This window comes from Tamandua tetradactyla, chromosome 18 (genome assembly GCF_023851605.1).
Source record: "Tamandua tetradactyla isolate mTamTet1 chromosome 18, mTamTet1.pri, whole genome shotgun sequence".
Classification (NCBI taxonomy): Eukaryota; Metazoa; Chordata; class Mammalia; order Pilosa; family Myrmecophagidae; genus Tamandua; species Tamandua tetradactyla.
The window spans coordinates 7,222,745-7,240,826 of record NC_135344.1 but is presented as its reverse complement, the minus strand read 5'-3'; the positions used below and the strand labels follow the sequence as shown (position 1 = coordinate 7,240,826).

General features: G+C 51.7%; 1 protein-coding gene across 10 annotated transcripts in view; it reads left to right on the top strand.

Moving 5' to 3' along the window:
- TSHZ1 (teashirt zinc finger homeobox 1) overlaps positions 1-18,082 on the top strand; it is a 77,254-nt gene that overhangs the window by 9,268 nt on the left and 49,904 nt on the right. For 7 of the 10 annotated variants that reach the window (XR_013165014.1, XR_013165021.1, XR_013165019.1 and 4 more), the window contains exon 1: positions 8,546-9,722. The exons of the other annotated variants lie outside the window; for them this stretch is intronic. The gene's annotated coding sequence lies outside the window, so the exon portion shown is untranslated. Of the gene's footprint in view, positions 1-8,545; positions 9,723-18,082 lie in introns of those variants that run through there. 10 annotated transcript variants of the gene reach the window in all.

Below are 18,082 nucleotides of genomic sequence, written 5' to 3'. Positions count from 1 at the left end.
ACCAATAAAAAAAAAAAAAAAAAAAAAAGATTAGGTTTTGTCCTGTGCCTATTTTCTTAGGAGACACAAAAAATTGTGAATTGTGTATAGATAAGCAGACTGAACCAACATTCTTTGTATTTCACCTTCATTGGAGAAATAGGCTGTTGTATTCATGCCCTCAGGAAAACCCAGCAGTGCAGCTTCCTGAGAATCGGAATCAGTAGGTCTCCAGTTCGTTTTGGATGGGGCTTGTCCAAGGAAGAGATGGTCGTTTTCTAGAGGGATTTTTGAGTTCAGTTGTGGTCTGGTTCTCCCACCATTAAATCACCTGCTCAGAAATTCTGACGTGGGAGTATCTGCTTCGGCTTCTATTTTAATAAGCGTTAAGTTGTTTATAGATTTCATTGTTTCACAGTAAAATAAAACTAAAAACATTCAAATCAAGTCACAACTTTGATATTCTTTTCTCTTGTATTCCTAAGACGACCTATTAGCTAAACTGCTTGTTTAACCTTTTCGTGGTTCCCAGCCTCTCATTCCTGAATTTTGCTTTTGTTTTTCATTCACCAACTGCTGCAGCATAAGCAGTTTTTTTTAGATGATAGACATTTTTCTTTTTCTATGTCCGTTGTGTCTTTTTTGAAATTCTGCACTAGCCTGAAAAAAGGATTTACCTTTTGTTTGTAAAGGGAAAAAGTGAAGAATCAATTGTGTTATTTTAGATTTGACTATTTTTATTTTCTCTCCCAGGATTGGCTTAGTGTGATTGCGGCGTTGTCTGCAGGAAATAGTCTGGTAGACTCCACGCTGCTGTTTCCATTTCTGCCCCCAGCAGGGCCTGTAGTCAGCCATCTACATATTGCATCCAACTGCAGGTTTCCAAATTTGAAATGTGGGCATTCATTTCTGCCTCAACTAGCTAGCTGCCTGGTTAAAAGGTGTGCTCTGTTTAGCCTCTTTCTGGAGAAAATAGCATATGGTAAATACAGGTCAAGTACTCACACGCTAGAAAATTGCACTCTGAGGCCTGCTCGGAGGTGTGGGTATGTGGACCAGAAGGGCAGGAAGGGACAGGGGAGACTTTTAGAAAATCTGGTTGCATAAAATAGCCTCTGTTTTTAGTTAAAAGTAAAGTGCATCTTCAGCAAGATCACATAATGAAATAAATTATACCAGCAGTGAAGGTCAGTATACATTCTGACTTGGGAACGTGAAGTTTTCAGAAACCTGTATTTATTACATTTTACTGTTTTTGAAAGCCAGCTGCAAGATTCATAGCAAGAAATGGCATGACATACAAATGAACGCTGAGCTAACAAGAAGGCTCTTTTCAAGATGGTTAATATGCCTTATTGGCAAGTCATCACTGTCCTTGTGTCATTGTTACAGCTCAGCTTTAGAATATATGGATTTAAAACCCAAGTATTGTGACTCATATTTATTTCAGGTACGGAATAAGTCGCAGCAGTGGGGCATCCTATTACTAAGGCAGTCAACTCTGTAACACTCCATAAGAGCTGGCCCTCCTTCGATTCACAGCTATGTGAGAATAGCAGTAAAGCGTGCCTGCTGTCCCTGCCCCCTGCATGCTTACCTGGGAAGGTTTGGGCAGGTGGCGAGAATAGAACCTTCGCATTACTGTGCCATGTGTTCATCTCTTTGAACTGCCCCCAAAACTTTGAGGGTGTGGATATTTTTTTGCTCTTAAATTTTTAAAATTGAAGGGAACTACTGTTGCCCCGGAAAGTAACTGGGAGTGAGTATCCTAAGTTGGCCAGGAAGTCATTGAAAATGCCTGGCCCAGTGTGTGGCCTATGGGGTACTTGATATAGGAAACCTGTACATGGGGAGGCTTTTAAAGGGAGAAGCCCCCCAAGTTTTGTGTTTTGCAGCTCCATGGCCGGGCACGGCCTGGGAAAGGGTCTCAGTGCCGCCTTTGCCGCATTTCATTTGTTTGGTAGGGAAGTTTCCTTCCTTGTTTCAGCGGGTCTTGATTGAACTTGCATTGTTTGTCAATGAAAACTCAGCAAGAGGAACTTATTTTGGAAAGATGGAGCACGAGGAATCTCATGCCCAAGCGAATGGGAGGCACGCAGCTAGTTTTTATGTCTTCCCCCCCTTCCCTTTGCATTAACTGGAAAAATCAGTGTCTCAAAAGCTCACCAAGACGACTCACTTAAAGCTGCCACAAAGGCCACAGGCGATCCCCGGGATCCCCCACTCTCTTGGTCCCCTCCCCTTTCTCTGCTGACTTCACGTTGGGGGACTGGGCCGGTGCGTAGCCCCCACCCCCATCTCACAGCTCCGGTTCAGTGCCGGGGGCCTCCTTGGAGATGCCCTCCCCTCGGGCACATTCTGAGTCCTTTAGAAAAAGAGCTGGGCACCTGCTGTGGGTGCTGGGGTGGGGGTGGGGCTCTGATTAGCCCTGGCTCTTAGACACAGCTCCACCCCCACCCCATTTTTTTTGTGTGGAAATAAATTCGAGTCCAATAGATGCTTGCTGTACATGGCAACCTAATCCCAAGGTGTTTGAGCAATTTTCTGAAAGTAGGATCTTGTTGTGGTGTTTGGCTGAATTTCTGGGAGCCAGTGGCTGAAGGCATTAGACTACTGAGAGTTTCGTCTATTCCCAAAGGGTGTCTGCAAATTAATCACCCTGTGTGCTAAATTTGTTTATAGACATATTTGGAATGGGGGCGATACGCAGGGGATGTCTTCTCTCATTTGCTCCTCAGAGCACCTGCTGGAAGTTTGTACAGCAGGCCCCGCGTCCCCACGAAGGCTTCAGTGCCTGAGCTCGAGGGGGGCTGCTTAAGACCCCAATACATGTATCCCCTGCATTTCCACTCGGGAGCTCAGTGCCCCCCGCAAGGGTGAAGCCGGTCCCGCGGCTGCGTGGAGGTTTCACAGACCGTCACGGATGGGGTTGTTTGTCTGTTTCTATAGCAATCGCTTCTGAAATATAATTGAGCGGTTTAACAGGCACGCGGTGGCCGGCTGAGCGTGTGCTCGCCCGGGGAAGGGCAGCCCCGCACGTGTTCCCGTTGGGAGGGCGGGAGTGGCACCTGTGTGCCTGGGTGGCGCGGGCCGTCTGCCCGTGACCGCGGGCGCTGCTGGCTGGGCGGCCCCCGGGCCCACCCGCCCTGGCGAGGACCGGCCCACGCCCACACCCACATCCACACCCATGGGCCCCCAGTGCTCACTCACTCTTGCTTTCCTCGCCTTTTTTTTCTCAGGACCCTGGAATGGAGCACACAGATGGTTTTGTGGTTGGGTCTTTTTTTTTTTTGCCACCACCCCCACCAAAAAAAAAAAGGGAAAAAAAGGAGAAGCCCCCTGCAGCCCCCAGCCCCTGTTCCAGGCCCTCTGGGCGGCGGCATGCTGCCCTGGCCTGCAGGCCGGATGCGCTCTGTCCCTGGGTGTGCTGGGAAGGCAGTAAAACGCGCACTAATCAATCTCGCCCAGAGAGGCAGCAGCATTAGAAGGCCACTACCCTGTGACTAAACACACCCCTTTTATGGAGTGTTGGTGCTAATAAAGGACAGCTTATTACTGAGGCAGAGACCAAAGCTGGGGTAGGTCAGCCGTGACTGGCAGTCATCAGTCACTCTTAATGATACTTTTTCCCGAGCTTTCTAAGGGATTCTCAACAGAGTGCAAATCACTCGGGGTCATTCGTAGTTCATGTACCCACAGATGGCAAAGGTTTTGAAAGACTTGGGTTTAAACTTGTAAAAAAAAAAAAAAAAAAAATCCTCACTTTTTTTTTTTTTCTTAAGAAAGGAAAATACCCCAAAACAAAACATAGATTTTTCTTATTGGAATGTTGTCATGTTCTTTCAACCTAATAGATGTTTTACACACTACGGTGCTTGTGCATTATTAAAAGAGACATAAATTTATGTTTTATGACGTCTGTCTTCCTTAATTATTACCTTTGATGTCTATTGGTGACTAAAGAGAGCTTAACAGGATTTCTTTCTCTTCTTAAATTTCGCCTAGTGAAACCCAGCAAGTCCCTGACAGATGTCTCTTCCTTACCTTCAGGATTATTTTATAAATCCCTTTCTGATGAGCGGAAGTGTCAAATCAAGGACAGGTCATAAAGTAAAAGTATAAACCTTTAAAGAGAGACCTTGGTAATATATAAACATTCTGCACACTATCTGAATTTTTTATAGACTAAAGAAAAATTATATTTCAGTCAGAGGAAGGGAGAAGTTTAAACAGCATCCTGCGTCTTAATGTATGATTGCCCCCCCCAACACTCTTATTTATAGCCATCTAAGATGCCGTTGGATTTAGGGGCTCTTTTAAATATTTTGACTCAGTTTGGAGGCTGCCTGTTAATTTTAAATGTTGAAACCCAGAAGGCTGGCTTTTAATAGCTCCTCAGGGTGCATGCTGCCCGTGTGGGAAGGCGGGTCTTTGTCTTCTGCTGATGTTCCCCTCTGTCCCCCGAGCCTCAGTTCCCTTGTCTGTAAATGAAGGGTTGAGATTGTTGGAGGGCTCCAGAAACTGTGCCCGGGTTGGCAGTGCCCCGACTTGGGGGAGGGTGAGGAAGGCTCTCCCAGGAAGCAACAGCTGTCCTTTTTCTAAAAAGCTGGTGGTGTTCAGGGGCTTGGGGTTTGGGGACATTCGAGCTTATTTTTACTTATAAGAATGGAAGGAAGCTGAGATCAGCAAGTCCTGGCCCTTTTGCCGTCCCCACGCCAAGGCACGGGGCAGTGCGTGCTGCCCAGGAGACCTAGAAGTTTAGCCTGGGTGCAGCTGAGGCTGGGCCTGCGGGCGGAGAGGGGGTGCATGCAGAGCTCTGGGGCAACCTCCAGAGTGGACTGTGCATGTGCACGGTGCTTTTTCAGAAAAAACTGCTCGTGGGTAATGTACCTGTGGGGCGCCACGAGTCGCGTTCAACAGGCATCTCTGCGGCACCTCCTGTGCGCAGGCAGCCCCTGGCACCCAGGGAGTGGGCCCTCGGAGCTCACAGGGATGTTGGGGTGCAGGGGCCATGGTGCTTTCTGTTGGGGGGTCTGTGTGAGGTCCCTGGGCACCTCCTGGACCAGCCTTGCAAGTGGCTGCTGTGGGGCGTGGGCCTGATGTGCCTCCAGCTCCAGCCCCCGCCTCAGTGGACCCTTCTGAGCCTCGCTGGTCATTCCACTCCCTCAGTGGGGCTTGTGGTCACAGGACACGGGGATCCCAGCGTCCTGGGACAGAACCTCACTGACCTGGTACGCCGATGGAGAGGCGGCCGTCCTCTCTGATGCAGCCCGGGGAAGGTTTTCTGGAACACTGTTGGCCTGATGTGCGCTTGGCCAAAGATCCTGGCAGTGGGTTGTCTGGGGGCCATTTGTTAGGAAGCCCCCTCATCCCCTAGAGCCGTACGTTACCCGAGAGGCGCTGTGCCCAGTTGGTTTATTCCTTTGGAGGAACTGATTAGAACGTGGGCTGGGTTGAGGACAGGCATGCCCCTGCCTCTGCGTTTTTGTCCGTGAGTGCCAAACGTCAATTCTTCGGGTAAACTCTGAAGCTTAAATTGTAATCTGTGCTAAACAATTGTTTTGGAAATCGTTGCTATCTCTAGGAGAATCTTCTTCACGGAGACTGGATGTAAGTGCCATCACTCAGTCATAGTGGGACCGAAACTGGCCACAGAGTCTCGTTACGCAAATACAGACATTTGTGTGCAGAGAACAAAGGTGCTTGGAGGTGGGAAAACAAAGGTGCTTGGAGGTGGCTCCTAGGTTCAGCTTTCTGTCGGCAGTCAGGAGATATTTGCTTTTCTTCCTGCTCCTGGCTCGCCCCTCTCTGTGCTTCCGGAACCTTCCACCCCTCGCCATTGCTGGGCCCACGAAGCCGTGATTCCGCCTGATTGCTGTCTCTACATGTAGCAGACACTGTCCTGGCTGTTTGTGAGGCAGCTCAGGCCCCAGCTTTAAGTCCTGGGTTTTGGCTACAAGTTAGAGTGTGATTAATAATTGACTAATGTAGCTTTTATTTATCACAGGCTAGCACATTTCACCATTACCGAGTTAATTTATGTTAAGTGTAAGCTGTCGTTCAATCTGTTTTTCAACTTTTTTTTTTTTTAATCCTAAGTCTATCTTTCACTCTTTGAGAAACAAAATCCTTCTACAGGGCACAGGCTTCCTTGGTGCCAAAAAGTTGATTTCCTTTTCACTGGAGCCATCCATCACGGGGTCTCCCAGCTGCGGTGTCAGCCTCTGACAGAATGACATGTGTCATTTATCAAAGGGGCCCGGCCAGGCCTTGGGAACGGCGGCCGCGAAGCCTGGGAGAGTTCATTTCGCAGTCCCCTCCTACCCTCTGCGAGCCCCTTGCCAGGAAGGCCTGTGATGTTTCTGTCCTCACAGCGTTACTGTAAGTCCTTCACCCTCCACCGAATTAACCCTCCCCGCCTGGCTCGCAGCAGCTGCCGCGGAGAAGGTTCCGGAACCCAAACAGCCGCTTGTTCCGAGGCTGGAGATGGGCAACCCCCGCGGGCTGTGCCGGGCCATGGCCACGGAACTCTGTCCGCTGCCCCCCACCCTGGGAAGTACAGTTTTCCTGCCCCCCCCCCCCCCCGTTTTGGGGAGGCTCTGCGAATCAAAGCGCCAAGTTTCTCTGCAGCAGGACAAGGTCAGAGACATAAAGAACAAGCAGTAAAACGTTTCCCTTGTAGCAAAATAAGCAGGTCCCCTCTCCTCCCAGGCAAAACCTGGGTCTTATATTTATTTTAGAGCCTGCCTTATATGTGTTTTACTCCAGGCTATTTTTGAAACCACCTACTAAAACCCAATAGATGTTTCTTCTTTCCCCTTGCCCAGGATTTGTATCCCCACCTGAAGGTATCAAAGCTGCTAAGGGGCCGTGTTTGAGGAGGAAAAGAAGGGGCTGTCTTACCCCTGAATTGTTTAATTTTTTTCTATGAGTGCCGCAACCAAAAAAAAAAAAAAAAAACCCCAACACAAAACAAAACGAAACAACAAACAAATCTGCCAGAGGAAAGCACACTCTCGAAATACAAAAGCATTTGGCTGAAGCAAATGTTTATTATTTTTTTCTGGCCAGTGTTAGTTTCGCATTTTAATCATGTGTGAGAATGTGAGAAAAGTTGTTTTTCTTCCCCTACCCCTCCGTGCTTCGTGTGGTTCCTTCCCCATGAAGTTATTTACAGCATCAGATATGTTTGAAGAGATAGCTAAGCAGGCTGTTCCCTCCGCCAGGAACTTTCCAGAAAGAAGTCCTATAAATTAGCCCTGGCTCAGGAGTGGTGCTTCCGAGGCAGAGCTGGCCCCTTCATTTGTCTACATAAGGCTAATTTATTTTTGCAGCCAGATGTGGGTGACAGCTTTCAGTCAGGGCCTGCGGCCGCAGCGCGAGGACGTCGGGAAAACAGTCACGTTTCCCATTTTACAGAATCCCCATCAACATTACTGAAGATGGATGTATCTTTAAAGCAAAGATTGATTGTGGATATCGGAGTTATGGTGCCATTTATCATGGTGAATATTATTTAGACTTGGATCGTACAAGGCTGTAACTTGAGACGCAGCCAGGGGAGGGGCCGCTGAGAGTGGAGCCATGAACTTTAATGGATGGAAGGCTTTTTTTCAAAGCTCAACTCACTATAGCGTGATTTACTTTTCTCACTGAAAGGAAACACACATTTCGGTTTTAAAGGGACAGCCGAGCTTATTGTCCTGCTCGGCGGGTTCCTCCCTGGTCAGGCCGTGGCAGAGATGCTGAGAAGGCCAGGGGGGCCCACGGACGGCTTCCCCGGGCGTCTCTTTTTATTTACACGCCCCCCCCCCTTAGGGGCACTGTCAGGCGCCCAGAGGCAGCCCCATGCCTTGCCCTTAGCGGGGAGACATTTGAGGTGCTCTGGACTGGAAGACGGCGAACCTCTCCTCAGTGCCGGAGCTGGGGGGCATTTGTTTTTAGGGAGACAAATGGAGCTTCAGCTCCCCCGTCTCAGGAGCAGGCTGCCTGGGGAGCGAGTGGGGCTAAAGCAGACGTCCAGAGGCTGCGGCCTGTGCAGCTGGGAGGCTGGGCTGGCAGCCCTGTCCGCCTTGCTTCCGCGTGGGCTAGCTATGGACAGCCGCTCAGCTGGGAGCTCGGAGGCAGCTTCAGACGTGGAATCAGTGCATGAAAAGTTGACCCTTCCCGGGTTCCTAGAGTGTTGTAGGGTCCCTTCTCCCAGTAACTTGGTCCTTTCGGCCAGGCCGGAGCTGGCGCCTAAGTGCAGTCCTAAGGAGTTGTACGCGCCCTACATGGGGCACCCAGCAGCGGCGCAGGTCGGGGTTCTGCTCCTTCCTTCCTTTTACCTGCTGCTCAGGTCGTTCGAGGTGGTGGGGTATCTCCATCCCAGAGGCCTGGGGGGCGTGAAGGTGACTCGGGCCAGCTCCACAGACACAAGGCAGGGTGGTGGGTGCCCATTGGGGACTCTCCCCATGACGCTGCCCTCGGTGTGCCAGCTCCGGCATCCCATGGCCACGTCGCCGCTGCGCGGCCCCCCGGCTGGACACGCCCACGCCTGGGCGCGCGGGGCCGCCTCCGCCGTGAGGGTGCCGTCTGCCTTTGATTTCTTCTCCTGCCTGGCCCTTCTGGCTTAATAATCCTCGGGTGCTCCCTGGGACTATTTCATGGACTGAACAAAATGCACTTCTTCCTTCTCGGTGGCTCCGCTTCCGGGGGCAGTGGCGTCCGATGTCGGCAGGAGTGCCGAGCTCCCACTGGGCTCCCCCACTGTCCGTGCCCCCCCAGACGCTAAGCCCCCCGAGGGCCGGACGCGGGCTCCGGGCCCTTCTCGGTGTGCTGCAGGCCCTGGGTCGGGGACAGGTGGGCGTATGGGCCGCTCTCCGCCGCGTGGTGGAGGCGCGGGAGGAAAACCCGAATCAGGACACGTGTTCCCTTTTCAGACGCTAACCCTGACGGGTTGGGCGTGCGCTGGGGCAGCCGTTCTGGTGATTCCAGCTAAGCTGTGAAACACCCAGCGCCACGGAAAGGGAGGTACAAAGCAAGAAACGCGCTGACCCGCGAGCACCAGTTTCGGGGGTCCTGTAGAGCAGAGTGGGAGCACGCGGGGAACCGCGAGTATTGCGGGTCTCTGCGCGCCCAGGCCTGTGCTCCCTCAGGAGGACTTGGGGCCTTTTGAAGGGTACACGCCAGGATCGCCCCTCGGCCTGACGTCAGTTCACAGGCCCGTGTGCACTTGGAGAGTTAGGAGCACATCCTTCCCCTTTTAGGAGCGTAGGGAATGTGTTTGAACAGGGACAGTTCATCCAGGCCCCGCGAGCCTGCGCCGGCGCTGCTGGTGGCAGTTACTGAGCGCGCTGCGCCGTCCCGTGGCGTAGGCGGCGGTTTCCCCATGCGGCAGACCCTCCGCCTTGGGGGGCCTGGCGGCACCTCCTGCTATTTCGGGCCTCTGGGAACACACTTTGCCGAGGGCAGATCTGGGCCCCCAGCGGCCAGGGAATGAAAAACAGAGACCAAAGTGGCTCAACTTCCACGGCCGCCCCGGCGCATCCGCGCGGAGACCGGATTTACTGTGGCGCATTGCAGAGCGCAGCAAATATCACGAAGACCATTGTTTTTAAGTTTTTTTCTTGGAGGGTCTGAATGAGGTGATTTATGGTAGTTATCCATCTTGAGGGTCATCCATCAATTTTTGGTCGCTCGGCAGTCAAACAGCAGCTGTTTGCTTTGAATCCAGCGGAAAAGTTGTCTGTCACCACTTGCAGGTAGGACTTAGCGGTTGCAGACAGCGCTCGTGCAAAATTAAAGAGACAGAGGCTTTCTGCCGGATTCAAGGCCTCTTGGCAACTTGCGGTGTAGTGCTTACCCTTCCTGTAAAGTCTGAGAAAAATAAGAGCAGAGGAATGCGTGGGAAACCCCTCTGCTGGAAAAATGGAAATGGCCTTTGAACGTGGTGTGGTGCCCATGTTCCTTGTTTGGGCCGCGCAGGGCATATTAACCAAGAAATCACCTCCAGGGCTTGGGAGGGAAACTGCAAGTGTGCTGGCATTTAAATCAGCTAGTCTTGAAAAAAAACCCAGATCCTCCATGGCTGAGGTTGGAGGCCAACCTCACAGCGGTTGTGGAGTCTGGTGGGGATGCCGACGGTCAGATGAACGATCTGTCTTGTTGGTAGAGAGTGGAACCAGCCTCTGGGCTGTGCCAGGCTCCAGGCGGAGGGTTTCAGGACGAGGAAGTCTCCCAGAGGGTCCTGCCCAGTGCTGGATCCTGGGGGTCAAAACATACCGCTCATCAGGAAAATAAGCCCGAATGCACATTAAAATGGATTTTTGATAATTCAAGTCAGATTTCAGTCGCTGGTGAATCTTCCAAGAAAGAATGTTTCCTTGTTTCCCAGTTGGCTTTACAGGATGTCTACAAAGGTCATTTTAGACCTTTAGGTGTCTGCGCCCCGTAGGTTAGGGTCTGCTTTAATTCGAATGTCCCGCATCATGGTTTCCCATCACTTGGTTTAGCTGTGGATGCTTAGATCGTGTGGAGGTATGACTTTCAGCGTGCCTTCGGAAAATGTAAAACAAGTTTAATTTGGGAATTAGGGTTGCCCTACTCAGAAGAAAAGTATATATTTTTTCCACTTATTTATTTGATAGGGATTTCTGGGTGCGAGAAGTATTTCTTTGCAGTGGATAGTTCTGTCCGCTGGAAGAGAGTTTTCTGATCAGGGCAGCTCAAATCCAGCTCTCCACCAGAACCCTACATCAAGAAAGTGGAAATCTACCCCCCCTTCACTCTACAAGATGATGAGCCCCACAGTCCCTTACCTGAAATCCTTGGGACCAGCTATGTTTGGGAATTCAGAATTTTTCAGATTTTCAAAAGAAAATTCATGACATCTACTGTGAATTCTGCTGCATTGCCCAGCTTTGCTGAACATGTGGCTTTTTCTCATGAAATGCGTGACTTATACCATTTAGGATAGATAAAAAGTGGAGGTAGCCTCATGCCAGCTGAGGCCAGGCTTTACCACCAGTGAGTTCAGGGCAGATCAGATTTGCCGAAAAAAGTTAACGAACTCCATTTACTTTTCAGAGCCTTCTGGAATTTAGAATTGTGGGGAAAGGACTGTGGGTTTGTGTTAGTTTCTTTGAGGCCGTCGCCTGCCCACAGTGTGGGGCTTACTCGCCATCGTTCAGTGGGCTGGGCCGCAGCCTTGTTTGTGAAGCTCTGGGCTGCCTTCCTAGGCCGCCCTGTGGTCGGGTGCCTCTCTGGAGCTTTCTCTTGTGCCCGTGTATAAGTGTGATATTAGAGCTGTGGCCTCTCAAAGCCCTGCTAAATTATCAATTAAAAAAGGAAATGTTTTATTCCCAATATATGCTCATGTGTCTTGTGAAATACAATCTCTTCTCACTTCTTGGGGAATCTGGAATTAGTATTTTGGTGCACTTTATTTAGGAAGTAAAAAACTGAAAATTTCCCTGAATCAATGTGTTTCTGTGCATTTTCCTGGTGAAGATGTGTAATAATTATAGTAATAATAATAAAAGGATGTGCTGATCATTTTGATATAGTGGTGCACACGAATATTTAAGTCGGTGTTGTTTATTGGAACTGGGTAACCAGTAGTTAACATAGTTATTTTAACATAACATGGCAATTAGAGGAGTTGGGACCCAGATTTTTGGTGGGTGGGGGATGGGGATGAGCAGGTCAGCTTGGCGGGTCACCCGTTGGAGATCTGTAATGGTGCTTACGTGGGCTGCATTACGGTGCTTAAAGCTCCTGTAGGCAGACGCCCCAGTTACTGGCTACCTTTTGGAGGGGTAAATATGGTGCATCCTTAACTTTCTCAGTCTGCCCCGTGAGCTCCACAGTGCAGGGCTCATTCTTTCAAACCGCACGATCTGCACTACACACCTTCAAGGACAGAGCTCGCCGGCGTGGGAAGACTTTCCTTATGTGATTGGCTGGAAAGATGAATGCATCTTCAGAATATTTCCTTAAACCCTTTTGAGGAGGGGGTATGCAAGATGCAAGATTTATCTGTGCACATGTGCACACATCGATGCTTCTTTTGGATGTTGCCGGAACTCTTTGCCATGAAGGACCACATGGCATGCTTTTTTCTTGTTAATATTCCACTTAATATGGTTTAAAAGATGCTGATATTAAACGGGCCGCTCTGTGCACATCAGAGTGAAGCTGGGATATCCTCTGCAAGTTTGGTGGAATTCTCTGCATGCCAGCCAGGCAGGGGCACTGCCAAAGAAGAGATGATGGCTATTGACAGAGCTGGGCCTGGAGACCAGGGCAGAGGCCAGGGGCTGGGGGACACAGGGCAGCCCAGGGGAGCCTTTATTTGGTGTCACCCTTTCTGAGGTCCCCTGCCCCCACCCTTCCTTCCTTCCTTCTGCCTCCCTCCCCTTACCTTTATCGACCATCTCCTCTACCAGTTTCCAAGGACATGGTGGTTTTAGAAATGCTCCTTGCAAAGGTTTTGCACAGTTTAAAATTATTTTGCAATATTTTATGCTCTTCAGAGGACGGTCGCTCTAGCATCTAATAATTCACAATAAATATGGTTCCGGAGGATGGAATCGTGGCGATGCATTGGGAATAATAACTGCTCTGTCAGGGCTTTTGCACTGTTGTTTGAAAGGTTTTTCCCCCATTAATTTTGCATCTTCTGAATATGAGCCTTCATTACTGAGCTCACGTTGTGGTTGGCTGGTTACCGGCTCAGCTGAGAGAATGCTTTGCGGTTCTTGATGTTTCCATTGAGTTTTCTGTTAAATACGCTATAGTTACACACACACTCGCGCACACACACATATTTTTATAAACTTAGTTTCAAGAGTATTAGTAGAAATATTTCTCCTCTTCCCATTTGCTGTTCATAAAACACTGGGAGAAATTGTCTCTGTGATGTTTTAGGTGGGGTTTTAAATAAATGTTAGAAATTGTGGAGTGCTGCAGTGCCCTTTATGTCATTCTCTCAGTGTGTGCTGAAAGGTTTTTGCCTATCAAAAACCTGTTTTTATTGAGTAATAATTACTTTTGCCTTTTAGTAATTGAAGCAACATACTCCCGGTCGTGCCAATGGCTTGCCTTCATGCGCATGTTAAGAGTTTCACACGCATTATTGCATGTAAGCAAAAGTGATGTTTTCATCAGGTGGCCTTCCTGAGGATAAATCAAATGCCCTAAATCCTTCTTGGAACAATGTTGAAGTATAAATAAGAAATACATATTGATATTAAGTGTTTAACTCCGTGGATGCTTTGACACACCGAGTTGGGACCTTGAATCTCCTTAAAACCCCCGTGGGCCCCTTGGAGAAGACCCCCTGCTGTTACCTGTTGCTGTGGGGTAAAGAGTGAACTTATTAGCTCTGTACCTTTGGAGCAGTCCCATTCTTTCTCTTAACTTTGTATTTCTCAGCTATAAAATGTCATGCCTGGCACCGATTCCTACCTTGTAACTGTTCATTTGTTGGCCTGTTTATTCAATAAATGCTTATTTTGAGTACCTGCTAGTTTCCAGACAGTTCTAGGAAAAGGAAAAATAATTGAGAAGACCCTCGAGGTAATGGATCTCATAGTACAGTGATAGTATTTTGAAAACTGAAGGGATTATCAATATTAACTTTATATAAGATATTTTATTATGTATCCTGTGGATGTAAAAATTTCCTTGAGTGATGAAATGTTATCAGGATTGAAAACAGGAAACAAAAACTCCATTTTCTAATTGCTCTCATCTGCCTTTTTTCCTTTTTGATGGTGACTGCCCCTTGCCTTGGCGGTGGGCAGCCACCAGGCCTCCCGCTTCCTCTAGGACCTGAGGCAGAGCTGCCATGTTTAGACACGAAGGCGGCTCCCTGCTGTGGTTTCGACACAGCCCGTGTCTGCAGATGTTCCTTTTTCGGGCTTTTTGTCTCCATCTGCACCCAACGAGGCACTCTACTTAGTACACAGTGGCCGTGGTGGCCAGGGTGGTGCTGCTGGGGCTTGGCGGGCTTGGCCTCTTCAGCCCTCCTTGGTGTATCACCCAGCCAGGTGCGTGAGCCCTCCTTGTTGTGTCACCCGGCCAGGTGCGTGAGCCTTCCTCGTTGTGTCACCCGGCCAGGTGCGTGAGCCCTCTGTGGTGTATCACCCGGCCAGGTGCGTGAGCCCTCCTCATTGTGTCTCCTGGCCAGGTGCGTGAGCCCTCCTTGTTGTGTCACCCGGCCAGGTGCGTGAGCCCTCCTCGTTGTGTCACCCGGCCAGGTGCGTGAGCCTTCCTCGTTGTGTCACCCGGCCAGGTGCGTGAGCCTTCCTCGTTGTGTCTCCTGGCCAGGTGCGTGAGCCCTCCTCGTTGTGTCTCCTGGCCAGGTGTGTGAGGCCTCCTTGTGTCTCTTGGTCAGGCGCATGAAGACGTGGCCCTGCTTCCAGGACCCACTGGTGGCATCTGAGGTGGGTAGATGGGGTTCTTTGGGCAGACCCAATTCTAGACATTGCCCACCTCTTCACATCAGGCTACTCAGTGGGCGTGCCCTCCTCATGGCTCCCTTTTGGGAGGGAAATGCTGGTGGGCAGGAGGATGGGAGCTCACGCTCGAATCATACCTTCTTTTCCACTTTATCACACTCGTTCCTTGGAGTAGGTTATAAAAGTGCACACTTGAGGGACACAGCACATGTAGCATTCTTTTATACCTTTGAAAGGTGTGAATGTCCCACCACTGCGGCTGTGGCCAGTGCCTGGGGCCGAGCCTGGCAGAGGGCAGCTGGGTAAGGCCAGGGAGCCGAGACGTGGATGGGCCGTCTGCCCACACGCAGCACTTGAACTGTGCCGTTTGATCTTCGCGATGAGCCTGTTACTGTGCGTCCTTTGCAGATGCAGTGCGTCTGGCCAGCTAGGTCCGATGGCCGGGCTCTGTCGATGAAGGCCGGAGAGGCGCTCTGATACGGGCCGAACTGGTCCTGTGAGCCAGGGGCCCCCAATCCTTCCTCTTTGCAGTCCACGTGCTGTCGGCACTTGAGCTTTTGCCTTTCAGCTCCAGTGTCTTTCCCAGGCTGTCCTCGAGCTCCCACGGTGCGGGGACTGGGGGGTGGTGGAGCTCGGAGGTCTCGGGGGGTCTGGGCCGGTCCCGGCACCGCTGCCAAGCAGGCTGGCCTTTGGCACCCCTGTTTCTTCTTCAGGTGTGCAGATGAGGGGAGCTGGACCCAGGGACCCCGAGATGGGTTCTCATCTGAAAGTTGCATGTTGGGGTGGTCCCTGCACCCCAGCTGTGAATCTTTCCCTTGTTATCAAGCTCCAAGTGTGAAATAGGAACAGAAGTATCCCCCAGTGCATGTGCACTCGTGTGTGCACACGCTTGCTTTTCTTTCTCCAGTGGCTGCTGGGGTTATTGCCTGGGAGAGACCCGGTGACCCCAGCCTCCAGCGGTCAGGGGGCCTTTAGAAACATCCCTTTCTGCGTACCTCGTCAGGCGCAGTGTTTCCTTCGTCCTGCGCCTTCTCCAGCACTTACTCTTGGTCTTGGGCTCTGCCATGTTGCCCCGAGGTCCACTATGTGCCCTGCAGCCCTGGGCTGGGGGTGGAGCAGACTTTCCCATTGGCGCCCCCCTGGCGCGATGTGAGTGGGGTGGGCCAGGAAAGCTGCAGCCTGGGCTTTCCTGACACTACGAAACCGCCGCACGGAACTCACACCTGGAGCAGCTTCTGCCCCCGAGTGTAGACGCTGCGCAGGCAGCGGCCGGGGCCGGGGGGCGGGGTGGGGGTGCAGGGGGTCCCTGAGGTCGGTGGACGGGCCCAGACCCCAGCGTCCTAGGAGAAAAGTTGACATGGACACTTGCTGGGTGAGTTCCCGAGATTGTGGGTTTGTTTTCCGTGTGGTTTGCTGTGTTCTTGGAGTGAGAACAAACTGCAAAGGGCTTGTCAGAGGCGGAGACCTTGCCGTCCGCGCCTGGAGAGCCTTGTGGCCTTGCTGAGTGCCCGCTGCCCCGGCGCTCGCCCACTGGAGGTGCCGGCCAGCACGTCCGTGCGTTTTCAAAATGCCTGGCGCCTGGGGAGGGCCAGAGTTTTGTAGTAAAAAAGTACAGAAATTGTGAATTCAAAGTTAGACTTGAAAGCGGATATTTTATTTAGTTCAAGGAAAGAAATCACAACAAGTAACAAATCTGTAAAAGCTGACAAACATGACAAAATCCAGAAAAATAACATATTATTATTAATTAGTTGCCTGACATCTGTTTTCTACATGGCTTGGCAGCAGAGAGAGGAAGTCAGTGGTTCCTCTAGCGTGGGCTTTACTTTCGGATCGTGGGGTCCGTGGAACCTGTGACCTTAGGTGCAGTTCGATCGCGAGGGGATGAGGCCCCAGCAGCCCAGCCCCTGTGGGAAGGCTGCCCCAGAGGGAAGATGAGGCAGGGAGAGGTGATCATCTTTGCCAGCCCCGGCCAGAGTGCCCAGCCGTAAAGGTGTGGAAACACCAGTGGACACAGTGGCCCCTGGACAAAAGGGCCACAGTTTGCGCTCCATTGGCACCCTATGGGGAGCCTGCCCTGTGGGTTGATGAGCTCAGTTCAGCCGGCAGCCCTTCCGGAAGAAATGTCTTAGTTCCGCTTTGGGTTGCATGTGGGGGGATCCCTCACGCCGAGCTCGTCCGGAGCTTGTGGAGAGAAGTTTCCCGAGAACGGTGGCCATGGAGTTGCTTCCTTGCGGGCACCACGACCAGGGGCTTGCCTCATTCGCTAAGTCAAACTTTCATTTTAACCTCTTGGTTTTAAAATCCTTCTGTCCTGAGCGTGTCTCTTTGAGTCCTCTCCAGGTCCCGGTTTTTATTTTAATGGCTTTTCACAGGCAGACTTTGGTTCGGAGGCACCGACCCAGCGCAGGACGCACAGGGAAGGCGTGTCCGGGCCTCGGGGGGCCACTCTCCTGCCCCAGCTTCTGGGAAGGCCTGAGCTGCCCATGTATGGCGGCCCGGCCGTGCCCCCCTGGCTTTCCGCATTCTGGGTTTCGAATGAGGAAAGCGGAGTGGAAGCGTTGTCGCGTGTCGTCCCCGGAGCCCAGCTGGGACCCGCCTCCCTCACACAAACACTGGAGACGCTCAGGTGTCCCTGGGGAGTTTAACATGTAAAGAAGAAAATTGTAGTTTCACCCAACAATCTACACCCTTTCAGGCTGTCTTCAGCGGGGGGGGGGGGGGGGGTTTTGAAGACCGCTCTGTCTCTGATGCCTGGGTTTCACCATGTCACTTTTCCCCTGAAAGTGATATTTCTGCTGCTCTCAAGGATAGTGATTTGGCTTTTAAAGAGAAAACAACGTTGCTACCTTGTTCCTATTTTTTTTTTGGTGGGGGGCAAGTTTGGCGTTTTGTGCTCTATTCGATAACGGGCTGCGTGGACCCTCAAGTGTCACCGCGTCCGAGAGAGACTCGGCGGTGTCTGCGGCTTTCCCCAGTGCTCCGGTCCCCGAGCGCCTTGCTATGACGAGTCCCCTACCCGGCGTGCAGGGCCCCCTCCCGCTGCCCCGCCCTCTTTGCTGTCAAGGCTGCCTCCAACCCCCACGTTTCTCACCCCCAGACCTTCCTCTTTGGCTTCTGCCTCCCGCTGCCCTCCGGACACCTCCCGGTCCTGCACAAGGTGGAGAAAGGCCTGGGTGTCCCAGCCCCCCCGGTGAGCCCCTCCCGGCCCCCGCACCGCTGCCCGTAGCTACGTCGCGCCCTCCTCCTCCTCTCCTGCTCCGCACACCACACCACAAATCCAGCCTCCAGCTCAGTGACCGCCACAGAACACGGACCTGTGCAGTTTTGGGTTCAGTGGTGGCTCAGCGATTTTTTTAGGCCCGTTAAACCTGCAGTTCACTGTGCCATACTCAGAGCAGCGGCCCGTGCCTGGGCAAGCAATTTGCTGTGGACGGCCGAGCTCAACCGGTGCACCCCTGCAGTCCCAGCCTGCGTCTCGCCTCGCCCCTGCTCTGCCAGCCACGCCTCCAGGCCAGCATTCCCTCCCTGCCACCAGGCTACAGGAATTAGTGGCTGCTGGAGCCCAGCTGTGGGCCACACCCATGCACACGGGCATTGAGTGCCTGCCTGCACTTGCTGAGCTGGTGGGTGCCTGGTTCCCGAGCTGGGTGGGTGGG